Source organism: Felis catus, chromosome D4, assembly GCF_018350175.1.
Source record: "Felis catus isolate Fca126 chromosome D4, F.catus_Fca126_mat1.0, whole genome shotgun sequence".
Classification (NCBI taxonomy): domain Eukaryota; kingdom Metazoa; phylum Chordata; class Mammalia; order Carnivora; family Felidae; genus Felis; species Felis catus.
This window is the reverse complement of record NC_058380.1, coordinates 70,280,504-70,295,104: the sequence shown is the minus strand read 5'-3', so window position 1 is coordinate 70,295,104 and position 14,601 is coordinate 70,280,504. Positions and strand designations below refer to the sequence as shown.

Sequence of the window (14,601 nt, the reverse complement as noted above, 5' to 3'; positions counted from 1 at the left end):
TGTGTGGCTACAAGCATAAAGGAGGCAGGAAATCTATCATAATTAATGCAGCAAAATGAATGGTAATTAAGTTCAAGTTCACTTTGTGATAATTTGGAAAGGGCCAGTTGGAAGTTGCCATGGCATTACCTACAAGGAAAGTGTTTACTATGTAAATTAAGAAAATTACAGAAAGAATCCTTAAGTTACAGATAATTAGATGATTTTTTAAGCGCTCTCCAAGGACTTCAAAAACATATGTTTCCATTTAGAGTACTGACATGCTTATTTTTTTAATGTGATCTATTCCTGAGGGCAAGGGAAAAGACTTCAGATAACTAACTAACATTACCCCAAGTTTTTTTTTACAGTACTAATGGTTTTTGCTTTAACATTGTTGACATTATATAACTTAATAGGTCATTTATTTATGTGGTATGATATTTACAAAGTAGAAAAGAGGGTATAGTACCAAGTGCACTCTTTTTCCCTCTCATTCCATCCCTCCCAAGGCTCCCCTTGGCATCAAGCAAACACTTTTATCATTTCTTGGCTATACTTACAAGGATATTCTATGCATATTCAAGCATATTTGTAAATTGCCTATTCTAATATAAATAATACTATATTTTACATATTTATTTGCACCTTGCTTTTGCATTCTGCTTTGGAGATCATTCCATATCAGTATGTAGAAAGAAAGCTGTCACCTCCCCTTTTTTAAAAAGTTTTTTTAATGTTTTGTTCATTTTTTTTTTAGAGAGAGAGAGGCACAGAGTATGAGTGAGGGAAGGGGAGAGAGAGAGGGAGACACAGAATTCAAGCAGGCTCCAGACTCTGAGCTATCAGCACAGAACCCAACGTGGGGCTCAAACTCACGAACTGCAAAATCATGACCTGAGTCAAAGTCGGACACTCAACTGACTGAGCTACCCAGGCGCCCCTGTTGCCTCCCCTTTTTTAATATCTAGGTAGTACTCCGTTATATGGAATACTATGATTTACTTAACCAGTCCCCTGTTAATAGATCTCTTAGATCAGATTCTCCAGAAGCAGAGCCCAAGATGGATCTTCTTGCACAGTGATTTTTGAGAAGTGATTTCAAAAGAAACCTATACAAAAGCCAGGAAGAAAAGATAGGGCTGGGGAGGAAGCTAAGGAAAGATGTGGCTTTAGTCATGTCTAACCTCAGCCTGATCCCAGGAAGAGCTCTGGAGCATGCATGACCACCAGGAAAGGGTGTTGAGCTTTTTTCTAGACATTGGTTTTGGATACATCCAGGGGTAAACTTCCAGCCATTTCCAAGTGAGAAGGATCCTTTTCAATTGAGGATAAGTCTCTGGAGAAGGGTGCAGCCGTAAGCTATTGACAGCCAACACCTACATGGCTAGTTCTGGCCCAGGAAAATGGATATTCTAGGCACTATACATTTTTTTAATGTTTATTTATTTTTGAGAGAGATAGAGAGATAGAGATAGATAGAGATAGAGATAGAGATAGAGATAGAGATAGAGATAGAGACCCCTCCCCTGTGCAAGCAGGGGAGGGGTAGAGGAAGAGGGAGACACAGAATCTGAAGTAGGCTCCAGGCTGTGAGCTGTCAGCACAGAGCCCGATGCCAGGCTTGAACTCACCAACCACGAGATCATGACCTGAGCGGAAGTCAGACGCCCAACCAGCTGAGCCACCCAGGTGCCCCACTGGCACTATACATTTTTAACTAAGGTAGCTTTATAATATATTTTAATATGTAGAGTTTTCAGAATCTGTTGAGTTTCTAGTTTTCAGAATCTTCCTCTCTACTCTGGCAGATTTAGTTTTCCTCATACACTTAAGAAATCTTTAGTGATTCTTTTGGCATTACTTCAAATTTATAGATTAATTTAGGGAGAGTGGGCATCTAATAACATTGGGAATTCTTCTCCAAGAGTAGGCATTTATTAACTTGAACTTCTGCATCTCTTAATCACGTTTTGAAGATTTCTTCATATATGTCTTAAACATTTTTGTTAAGTTTATTACTAGATTTTTATTTTTCATGGTGCTGTTGCAGATGGGATCTTTTTCCAGTTTGTTTTCTATCTGGTTGTTGTCTGTGTTTCTCCTCTTTAATTCTATAAGTAAATTTCTATAAATAAAGTAGACTGGCATTTTCCTGAATTCTGAATTTAAGAAGTAATTGTGTATGACACATAAGAACATCATTTAAAAGTCATTTAAAAATACATTGTGTATGACACATAAAAATTATTTTTCTTTGAGGCTGGTTTTTTTCAGGACAATATGTACATGACAAGTTTTTACATTCTTTATTCTAACCAAAAAAAGTTGTTTTTTAATTTTATTTTTTTAATTTACATCCAAGTTAGTTAGCATATAGTGCAACAATGATTTCAGGAGTAGATTCCTTAGCGCCCCTTACCCATTTAGCCCATCCCCCTCCCACAACCCTTCCAGTAACCCTCTGTTTGTACTCCATATTTAAGAGTCTCTTCTGTTTTGTCCTCCTCCCTGTTTTTATATTATTTTTGCCTCCCTTCCCTTATGTTCATCCGTTCTGTGTCTTAAAGTCCTCATATGAGTGAAGTCATATATTTGTCTTTTTCTGACTGACTAATTTTGCTTAACATAATACCCTCTAGTTCCAACCAGTTGCAAATGCAAGATTTCATTCAAAAAGAAAATGTTTTAAAGTATTTATCCGAGCACCATGCTCTCTAGCCTCTGTAAAACTTCTAATATATAAATTCTCTTGATGATTTGAAGAAAGTTATAAGAATTCATGTATTTGTTCGTTTACTCATTCATTCAACTAATAACTGAGTGCCTGCCATGTGTCCGGAGCCAGGAATACTGGACTGAACAAGACAGTCTAACTCCTGCTCTCACAGAACACACATTCCAGGTGTGGGGTTGCTGGGAAGAGTGAGAGACTAGAAAATAAGCAAGGTAAACAAATAAATCTACAACAAAATATCCTATACAGGTAAATGTCATGCAAACAATAAAGGAAGTTGTGACAAAAAGTGGAATGGAGAGGGAAATGAGATACTTTAGATAATAAGGTAAAGGAAGACTCTTGGAATAAGTGATATTTGTCTTGAAGCTTAAATATTATGAAGGTATCAAATATCTCAGGACAGAGCATCCAGGTAGGGGAAACAGCATGTGCAAAGGTCCTAACTCATGAAAAAGGCTGGTGAGTCTGAATGACAGAAAGGCCACTGCAGCTGGAGTTAGTGGAGGAAAGAAAACTGGAGTGATACAAGGAGCTGGAAGAAGTCCAATCTACTTGCCCATGGATAAAAATGGTGCCAAGAGAAAGGAAGAGAATATTCAGGAAAAATGTCTAATCATCATTGAGATGTTATAGTTATGTTTCTCATCTTAAGAATTAAAAATTGCTTTGGGGACACTTATGTGTGACTAAAATGGAGCTTGTGAATTTGAGATTGGTAAAATGGGGTTTTTTACCCCCAAAACAGCACGTCCTTGTAGGATGAAGTAGACAGCAGCCAAAACTGAATTAGGATAAGAAATAGGAAGAAAGTTTTCTGTAATGATAAAACATTAAAGTTTATTTTTTAAGTTTATTTATTAACACGGGGGAGGATCAGGAAGAGAGGGAAAGAGAGAATCCCAAGCAGGCTTCTCACTGTCAGTGCAGAGCCCAATGCGGGGGCTCTATCCCACCAACCGTGAGATCATGACCTGAGCTCAAATCAAGAGTCGGATGCTTAACCCACTGAGACACCCAGGTGCCAAACATTCAAGTTTAAAAATTGAAGAGTAAATTTTGCTTCTATCCAAGATGGACTGATAGAGACCAGACTTGCCCTTCTACCTTAAACAACTAGGAAATCAGACAATACATATCAAACAATGGTTTCCACATATTAGACAATAAGCAGGACTATGCTCTCTTAAAGAAGGATAACAAATAAGGTTAAGACATAACCCAGACATTGGAGGCCTCACTGAGTTCAGGGGCCCAGAAGAACAAAATAGGTATAATTGGTTGAATAGAGTACCAGAAAAAGGGAGCTGCATAAATAGTGAGCACCAGGAATTTGCACAGGGATCACCTTGACTCCGTGGCTGAATACTTTATGGCATTCTAAAGAGAAAATTACCAAAAGTGAGGAAAAGAATCACCAGAAAGGAATATGAAGAATAATTCCTGGAAATTACATGAGGTTGTTGAATAGTCTATTCCCACTCGAGAGAGTAGAACAGCCTTACATACAAGGGCTACTGGGCAAGATATTCAGAAAAGTTTGCCTCACTTTGAGACCAAACTGGCCCTATACAAAATGTTGTTCTAGACATACCCTAAAAAAATCTTAAAATCAAGGCTCCATCCAAGGCTTGGAAAAAAATACCAACTGATTCCATATCATTTCACTGTCAACACTATTTAAAGGAATATAACAAAATCCAGGAACCCACAATAAAAAATATGCAATGTCTGGTATCCAATAAAAAATTACTGGGTATGCAAAAATATAGGAATGTAAACCCACAACCAGGAAAAATATCAACCAATGAGACCCAAACTAAAAATGTCATAGATAATGCAATCAGGAGACCAAGTTAAAATACTATTATAAATATGCTCTATACTTTCAAGAAGGTAGAGGATAACTTGACTATGCTGGAGAGAGAATGGATAATATACAAAAGACCCAAATGGAATTTCTAGAGATAAAGCATATAATATTTAAAATGAAAAAATTAACTGGATTGGTTGAAGAGTAGATTAGATACTCTAGAAAAAAAAAATAGTGAACTTGAAGGTATAGTAATAAAAACTATCCAAACTAAAGCTCAGAAAGAAAAAGACTGGGGAAAAAATGAACAGAGCCTCAGTGATATGTGAGATAATACATATGTAATTGGAATCCCAAAAGCAGAGGAGAGGAAACACAGGAAGAAACTTTATTTGAGGAATAAAGACCAAACTTTTATCAAACTCGATGAAAACTTCAATCCTGCAGATTTACAAAGCTCGATGAACCCCAAGCAGAAAAAAGATAAAGAAAACCAGACCACAATATATCATAATTAAGTTGCTAAAAACCAGTAATCAAGAGAAAATCTTAAAAGTAGCCATAGAAAGAAGATATATTATATAGAGATGTAATATGTATGTCAAAGATATGACTGACATTTCATCAGAAACTATGATGGAAGAAGACAATGACATCAATCTTTAAAGTACTAAAAGAGGGGCACGTGGGTGGTTCAATCAGTTAAGCATCCAAGTCTTGATTCTTGATTTCGGTTCAGGTCACGATTTCACAGTTCATGGGATTGAGCCCCACCTCGGGCCCTGGCAACAGCCCAGAGCCTGCTTGGGATTCTCTCCTCTCCTTCTCTCTGCCCCTTTCCTGCTCTCTCTCATGTGCATGGGAGCCCACACTATCTCATAATAAATAAATAAACATTAAAAATAATAATAATAATAAAGTACTAAAAAATTCAATCTAGAATTCTTTAATGTTGAAAATATCTTTCAAATATGAAAGTGAAATGCTTTCAGACAAAAGCCAAGAGAATTCATTGCCAGCAGACCTACACTACAAGAAATGCTAAAAAGGAAGTTCTTAGGGTGGAAGGAATATATATTAGAAAGATATTTGGATTCGTACACAGAAATGAAGAATGCCAAAAATGGGAAATATGGACAAACATAAATATTTTCTCATTTTAATAATCTCTTTAAAAAAATTGCCTATTTAGGGGTACCTGAGTGGCTCCATCAGTTAAGTGTATGACTTCACCTTAGGTCATGATCTCATGGTTTGTGAGTTCAAGCCCTGAGTCAGGCTCTGTGCTGACAGCTCAGAGCCTGAAACCTGCTTCAGATTCTGTGTCTCCCTCTTTCTCTGCCCTTCCCCTGCTCATGCTCTGTCTCTCTCTGCCTCAAAAATTAATAAATGTTTAAAAAAATTTTTTAAATAATTGCCTATTTAGAAAAATAATAACAATGTATTACAGATTCATTCCACATACAGAAGTAAAATGAATGACAATAGTGCAAGGATTAGGAAGGAAAAATGGTAGTATAGTGTCCAAAAGTGTTATGTAATTTGCAGAGTGTTATAACATTTGAAAGTAGAATGTGATAAGTTAAAAATATATGTTGCAAACACTAGAGTAACCAACCAACCAACCACACACACACACACACACACACACTAAAGCAAAATGTATAGCCAATACAGAAGAAAAAATAGAATTCTAAAAGTAGTAGTTAATCCAAAAGAAAGCAGGAAAACAGGAAAAATGAAGGAAAACATATGGATCAAATAAAAAACAAGTATCAAGACAGTAGACTGACACCAAATTATATTGATAGTTACATTAAACACTAATAATCTAAATACTCCAATTAAAAGGCAGAGTCTGTCTCATAATTAAGGGAAAAAAAAGGTTAATGACCAATGTTATGCTGCCTATTCAAGGGAAAAAATACTAGTTTACAGACACAGGTTAAGAGAAAAATAATGGAGGGGCGCCTGGGTGGCGCAGTCGGTTAAGCGTCCGACTTCAGCCAGGTCACGATCTCGCGGTCCGTGAGTTCGAGCCCCGCGTCAGGCTCTGGGCTGATGGCTCAGAGCCTGGAGCCTGTTTCCGGTTCTGTGTCTCCCTCTCACTCTGCCCCTCCCCCGTTCATGCTCTGTCTCTCTCTGTCCCAAAAATAAATAAACGTTGAAAAAAAAAAAGAGAAAAATAATGGAAAAGATGTAATCTGAAAACAATATAAAGAAAGCAGGAATGGCTATATTAGTATCAAACAAAGTAGACTTCACAACAAGGACTATAATCAGGGAGAAAAAAAGGGACATTTCACAAGGATAAAGGAGGCAAATTCAACACAAAACTTAGTAATACCAAATGTGTTTACACCAAATAATAGAGCTTCAAAATGCATGAACCCAAAACTTCTAGGAATAAAAAAAAGAGAGAGACAAATTCAAGTTATATTGGTGATTTCAATGTTTCCCTTTCAATAGTTGATAGAATAACTAAAGGGAATCAATAAAAATATAGAATACCTGAATGTACTATCACCTTGACCTAAATAATATTGATAGAACACACTACCTAATAGTGACTGCTATAAATTAAATGTGTCCCCTCCCAAATTCATATGTTGAAATCCTAACCTTTGGGAGGTGATTAGGTCAAGAGGGCAGACCTTATGAATGATATTAATGACCTCTTAAAAGAGGTCTGAGAGCTCCCCTGCCCCTTCTAACATGTGAGGACACAGCAAGAAGCTAGAAGTCTGCAACCTGGAAGACAGCCCTCACCGAACTCGACAGGTCTCACCGAACAAGACCCTGATCTTGGACTTCCAGCCCCCAGAACTATGAGAAATAAATTTCTCTTATTCATAAGCCACCCAGTCTGTGGTGTTTTGTTATAACAGCCTGAATGGATTAAGATACATATTCTTTTCAAAATCACATGAAACATTCACCAAAACACCACATTCTGGTCCATAAAACATGTCTCAGTAAATTTAAGGACTGAAATTTGACCATAATGGAATTAAATTAGAAATCGATATTAGAAGAATGTCTCAAGAAGTTCCCAAGTACTTGGAAATTGAGCAACACATTTCTAAATAACCCATGAGTCCAAAAAGTAATCACAAATTAGAAAATATTTAAAATTGAATGAAAATGAAAACATATCAAAATTAGCAGGAGGTAGCTAAAGTAGTGGTTACAAGGAATTTATAGAACAAAATATTAGAGAGGATAAGTTTAAAATCAATGTTAAGCTTCTACCTTAAAGACTAGAAAAAAACTAATGGAACCTAAAGTAAGTAGAAGAAAGGAAATAATAAAGGTCAGAAATCAGTGAAATAAAAACTAGGAAAACAATAAAGTAGATCAATAATAGTCTTTGAAATAGTAAAATTGATAAATTTTGTTAAATTTATAAATGTTATTAAACTGCTAGGTCGCAAAATATAGACACTAATCACCAATATTAGTAATAAACAGGGAAATTTTTCAGAGGCCTTATAAACAGAATAATTAGGATATATTAAGAAAAGTTTATGGCAATAAATTTGACAAATCAGATGAAATGAACAAATTATCTGAAAGACATAAAACATCAAAGCTCACCCAAGGAAAAAAAAAATAACTAACCTGCAAAGCCCTATAGCTATTAAATAATTTAGGTTAATAAGTGGAAACATTCCCACAAAGAAAATAATAGGCCCCACTGGCTTCTCTGGGTAAATTCCACTAAACATTTAAGGTAATACAAGGCCAATTACATACAAATTTTCCAGAAAACAGAAAAACAGGGAACCTCTCAAGCTCATTTTATGAGGCTGACATTACTGTTAACAAAATGATGCTAAGACATTGTTTTAAAAAACAACGTCTTTCTCTTTTAAAAAAGAAACACAGACCAACATCCCTATTGCATATGGATGTGAAATGCCTTTAAAAATGTTTACCAAATTAAATTAACTAATACAGAAAAAAGGATAATACACCATGACCAAATAGAGTCATCCCAGAAAGATAAAGCTCAACATTTTAAAATTAATCAATGTAATTCATCATATTAACATAGTCTAAACAGAAAACCATATGATAATCCTATTAGATGCATTAGATAACTCTCAGTAAACTGAATGTTCAAGGAAAGTCTACAATTTAATAAAGGGCATCTATGAAAAAATCTATAGCTGTATCAAACCTAATGGTGAAGAATGCTTCCTTCTAAAATGAGGAACAAGGCAAGGATATTTGCTCTCATCACTGCTATTCACCAGGTTATTGGAAGTTTAGTAATAATGCAAAGTAAAAAAGTAAAGAATAGAAATAAGAAAAGAAGAATTAAAACTGCCTTCTAAAAGATGCCATGATTACACATACACCCCAATGTTGATAGCAGCATTATTGACAATAGCCAAAGTATGGAAAGAGCCCAGATGTCCATCAACGGATGAATGGATAAAGAAGATGTGGTATATATATACAATGGAGTATTACTCGGCAATCAAAAAGAATGAAATCTTGCCATTTGCAACTACGTGGATGGAACTAGAAGGTACTGACTAAGTGGAATTAGTCAGAGAAAGACAAATATCATATGACTTCACTATTATGAGGAATTTAAGATACACAACAGATGAACATAAGGGAAGGAAGCAAAAATAATAAAAACAGAGAGGGTGCAAAACATAAGAGACTCTTAAATACAGAGAAGAAACTAAGGGTTGCTGGAGGGGCTGTGGGTGGGGCTATGAGCCAAATGGGCAAGGGGCATTAAGAACACTTGTCGGGATGAGCACCTGAGGTTTTATGTAGAGGATGAATCACTGGAATCTACTCCTGAAATTATTATTGTACTATATGCTAACTAACTTGGATGTAAATTGATAGATAGATAGATAGGTAGATAGATAGATAGATAGATAGATAGATAGATAGATAGATAGATAGATAAAGAAAGCAAGCCAGCCAGCCAGCCAGCCAGCCAGCCATGATTGTATATGTAGAAAATCCTATAGGATTAAAAAAACAATTGAACTAGGGGTGCCTGGGTGGCTCAGTCAGTTAAGCCTCCGACTTGAGCTCAGGTCATGATCTCACGGTTCATGGGTTCGAGCCCTGCCTCGAGCTCTGTGCTGACAGCCCAGAGCCTGGAGCCTGCTTCGGATTCTGTGTCTTCCTCTCTCTCTCTCCCCCTCCCCTGCTCACACTCTCTATCTCTCTCTCAAAAATAAGTAAACATTTAAAAAAATTAGAATTAAAATGAGTTTAGCGAGGTCTCAAGACACAAAGTCAAAAATCAAAAATCAATTGTATATCTACATAGTAGGAACTACATATACTACGTACAAACGATTGGGAATTGAAATTTAAAATGCCATTTAAAAACTATAAAGTGGTAGTTTTGCACAACTTAGTGAATATGTGAAAAGCCATCAAATTATACAGCTTAAGGGGACACATTTTATGTGAATTATAATCTCAATCTTAAAGCCCTATGACATAGAGATAAATTTAACAAGTATATGCAAAACATGAGAAAATTATGAAGTATTGCCAAGAAAAATGAAAGACTATCAAGATAAATGGAGAGATATACCATCTTTAAGGACTGGAAGATTCAATATTGTTGAGATATTAATTCTTCTGAAAATGTCATTTCTTTAGATGGGCAATACCTGGATATAAATTAGAAAAAAAGGTCGATTGCATCTGAGATGTTTCTTCCAACATCTGAAAGAGTGCCATGGGAGGGAGGCAAGGGACTAAATTTATTCACTTTAGTTCCAAAACACTGAATGAAAATCAAAGGATGGATATTACAGGGAGACAAAGGTCAACTCAGATACAAGAGTTTTCTAATGGCTAGCACTGTCTGCAAAGAATATGAGTCCCTCTTACTTTCAGAGGCATCCCTAGGCCTCTTCAAGTAGAAGTAGGAAGACCAGAATTTGGAATGATAGGAAGAAAATTCCAAACTTTGGTGGGATATTAGACTAGATCCTTTGTAAGTGAGGTTACTTCCATCTCCCAGGATCCATGAAGCTATATAGTAAATATATAAACTATTTATATATATAAAATTTACATAAAATATAAATTATTCAGAGGAGAGAAAATCAAGGAAAGATGGGGAGGAATTTCTACTCCACTGTCCAATCTCATTTTCCCTCACTATCTCAGCTTTCAGTCTGACAGATTACAGTTAGCTGTGAAATATATGTAGCCGTGTGTGTGTGTGTGTGTGTGTGTGTGTGTGTGTGTGTGTGTAAATTCAAAGTAATGCAGTATTCGTGCATCTGAGAGATCTGAGTGCTTGGGAGAACATTTGTATATTTTATATTGTGGTCATATTTTAACCTCCTCCAATTTTAGGCCAATAGCAAATTCTTCCACTATCCCTTAAATTCCCCCCTTCCACTTTCAAGACTTTCCAGGCCCCTCCTGAAGGTACTTAAAAGCCATTTTTACAGCTTTTGTTTTGAAACATGCACATTCATTCTTGATTCTGAGAAGTGGCCAGTGCACCCATGCCGAAGTCAGGAGAACTATCACAGACAGGCAGAACTGCTATTGGGAACATACAACACATACAACTAATACCTTGTTTTATCTCACAATTGTACAGGACATGATTGTAACTTTGTAACCAGTTCCTATGTGTGTTGGGTGCACTGGAAGGAAGAGAAGGAAGATCTTTGTAATTTACACATTTGTAAATTATAGTTACTGAGCAAATATGTATTTAATTATTTAGAACATTGTATCCAGGGTCTCTATGTACTCTGTTAATTTTATCTTTGAATTTGGTGTGGGGGAAAAAACTCTAAATGCATATGTGAGAACAATTTAATTGCGTATCTATTACAAATTGTGAACGTGATATATTCTTCCTGATCATGCAGTAAGAAAATAGAAGACCATCTCAAAATTATGAAGAGCTTTAAAGTCAACTGGATTCTTTGAGATTGAGAGACATAAATTTAGAACAGAGATCAGATAGGCTTTTGGAGGAATATGCGAGAGAGAATTTCAGATGAGCTTCCGGAAAAGAAAAAGATTTATTCTCCTAACTTCATAATTAATCAAGACACAGTTTATCTACAGCTGTTTTCTTTCAAGAACTTTTGCCAAATACTATATATTTTTACAGTACATATTTCTCAATTATGAACTACGTTGAAGGTATAATCCTGGACATAAGCCAAAGCAGAATGACATGCTGGTGAGCAGAGGCTGGTAGGTAGGGAGGGCAGTCCCATAAGAATGAGAATGGGAGCCTTGTGAGGACTCATGGATGCCACTCCCTCAGGGGGAAGGCCACTCCATGGCTGAGCACAGACTTAGCAGGTTAAGAAAACAGAAAGCTGCTCCCCATTCCTGATGCTCGTGCCCATGTGAAAGAAGCTCTATTTCCACAACACTCCTGGCCTCATTTCACCTCTTACTCACTCTCCCCATGGGAGTCACTCAGTTGAGTAGTGAATGTGGTGGCAGGAATGTGACATGCAAAACACTGCCTCTTTCTCTTAGAAGTGGGCCAGTCTATAGGGAGCATATGGGTTTGCTTAGGAACTCTGGGGACGGGTTCTGTCCCCATGGCAGGGTGCAGTGTAGCCTGAGATTGGAAGGCTTTCTCCCCTGTGTCTCTGTGGCTCAAATCTCCCTCTGCCCTTCTCTGAGAAGGACACCTGACATTGCACTTGGGGCCCACCTTAAGTCCAGGATGATTCCATCTTGATATCCTTAACTTAATTACATCTGCAAAGACTTTTTTTCTCCAAACAAGGTCACAAACATAGGTTCTGGGGGTTAGAACATGGGTGAATATTTTGGAGGGCCATCATTCAAACTACTGCAGGACGAAAGTTCATAAATAAAGTCAAGAAGCAGAGAAGAAAGGAGGATGCTTCACCAATGACAACATTCATCCATTCAGTGTAAAATGCACAATGGTGCTCGGTCAAGAGGCCTCAGAAAACTGGCAGAGAAAACTTGCTCTCATGCAGCACAAAGCATGCCAAACAAATTAAGGATCAAGTGCCCTAAAAACTATCCACACAGGGGAGCAGCCTCAAGGCGGGGGCAAATGTATTGGCTGGATCCTACCCGAGGTCTACTACTAGGCAGTCAAATGATCTTAGGCAAGTCTTTCCTCTTTCTCTGGGCCTAGAAGTCTGTATTTACAAAATAAGGTAATTGGACTACAGCATTTTAAACCTCTTCTATTCAATTATTCCATGATTCTGCACATTCAAAGGCCAAAGATGTACTTAAACAGATGATTATATGAGAAACATATTTTCAGTAGAAGATGCAACCGTTTGATTATCTAGTGAACTGTGTACAAAGCAATATTTTTCCTGCAGTGAGCAAAGCAACGTGATCCAGAAACATCAAAACGGCGCATATTCTGAGAAATGGTTCCATTTGTAGCATTCTGATAGCTAACATTCTGGTCATTAGAGTTCACAAATTATGTTTTGAGCTGCATTAAACTGCCAGCTTTTATTATAAATCAGGGTGCTTCTCATTAGGATAAACAGAGGCATGGCATGGGTGATGGCTCCCTAATTGCCTTGCCTAGTCCAAGAAAATAAAATCAGATCAAATTACTATGTGTTATTAATCCTCTGAAATTTTTGATTTGGGAAAACTACTATGAACCGCTACAACGACACTTACCCAGAGTCTGATAGCAGAGCAGTGCCTCAGATTAGCGTTGTTAGGTTGGTAACAGATGGCATGTAGATGCTCTGTTCCTGTCAAAAAGCCAGAGTCACCTGAATTCTTTGAGCAATGCTTCTACTGCGGATGAAGAGGGGACTGTTAGTCAAAAGTAATCTGAAAACCTCGAGGTTCGTTGTGCATTCTGAGAGGTTCTTACAAAATCATTATGATATAGTGTCCAGTGGCATGGAATAAGACAGAGAATTGACGTGTAATTTGAGGGCAGCCGTGGTATTTCTGCACTCTACAGTCAGTCGACACACCCAGCCCTGAAATTTAAATCTCAGCCTACCTTTCCAGCCTTTACTTCTGCTGCTTCCTTTCCTTCTCTCCTCAAACTTCAGTTCCTCTGAAAAGTCCACCATTCCCAGAAAAAAAGCCCATCCTATCCCAGTGCCTCTTGCCAGGGTGGTCCCTCAGTCTGCTTTGGTTTACCTTGACTCATGGTTAGGCTTATACATATCCTTCCACCCTTCTGGACTGTAAGCTCTCTGTAGGCAGGAACCATCTCTACATCCCATGCTGCCATCACTCTTAGTGCAGTGCCCGCCATGGCTACACACGGACTCTCAATGATCTTTGAATTACACTGCTGAACGTGGGTGATGTGTACCTGCAAGCTGGTTGTATTAACTGACATTATGTTTCTGACAGGTCATACACACGCAATAAATGGGGGATGTTGAATCGAATTCTGCCAGAAATTAGTAAGAGTTATCTCTTTCCTATCTGATGGGATATCACAAAGCTACATACAGAGTATTTTAAAGGTGTTCTTACTTAATCTGACATAACATATTGTATTATGTTATATCATATCATATATCATAGCATATCATATTACATCATATTAGTTTTTTCCATTCAACAAACTCAAAGTGTTCATATTCCACTGGAGAAAAAAGACAAGTAGGGGTGCCTGAGTGTCTCAGTCAGTTGAGCATCTGACTCTTGATTTCAGCTCAGGTCATGATCCCAATGTTGTGGGATCGAGCCCCATGTTGGGCTCCGTGCTCAAGATTAAGATTCTCTCTCTCTCACTCTGCCCCCCTCCCCTGCTCATGTACTCTCTTTCTCTCTCTTAAAAAAAAATCTCTAATATATATATAATATATATTATGTCAATATATTATATATTATGTTTAATAATTAATTAAATAATTTATTAATTAATTTTAATAATTTATTAATAATCAATTAAATAATATATTTATTTGTATATTTATGAATATATAAAATATATTTATATTATATATATAAAGACAAGTAGATAGACAAATGCACTGTTGTTTTGTTTTTCCAACGTTTTTATTTATTTTTGGGACAGAGAGAGACAGAGCATGAATGGGGGAGGGGCAGA

The 14,601-nt window shown here is 36.9% G+C and overlaps 1 protein-coding gene across 7 annotated transcripts in view; it reads right to left on the bottom strand.

Annotated features, from left to right (window-relative positions):
• Positions 1 to 14,601, bottom strand: part of PALM2AKAP2 (PALM2 and AKAP2 fusion) — a 488,279-nt gene that overhangs the window by 409,729 nt on the left and 63,949 nt on the right. The window lies entirely within an intron of this gene.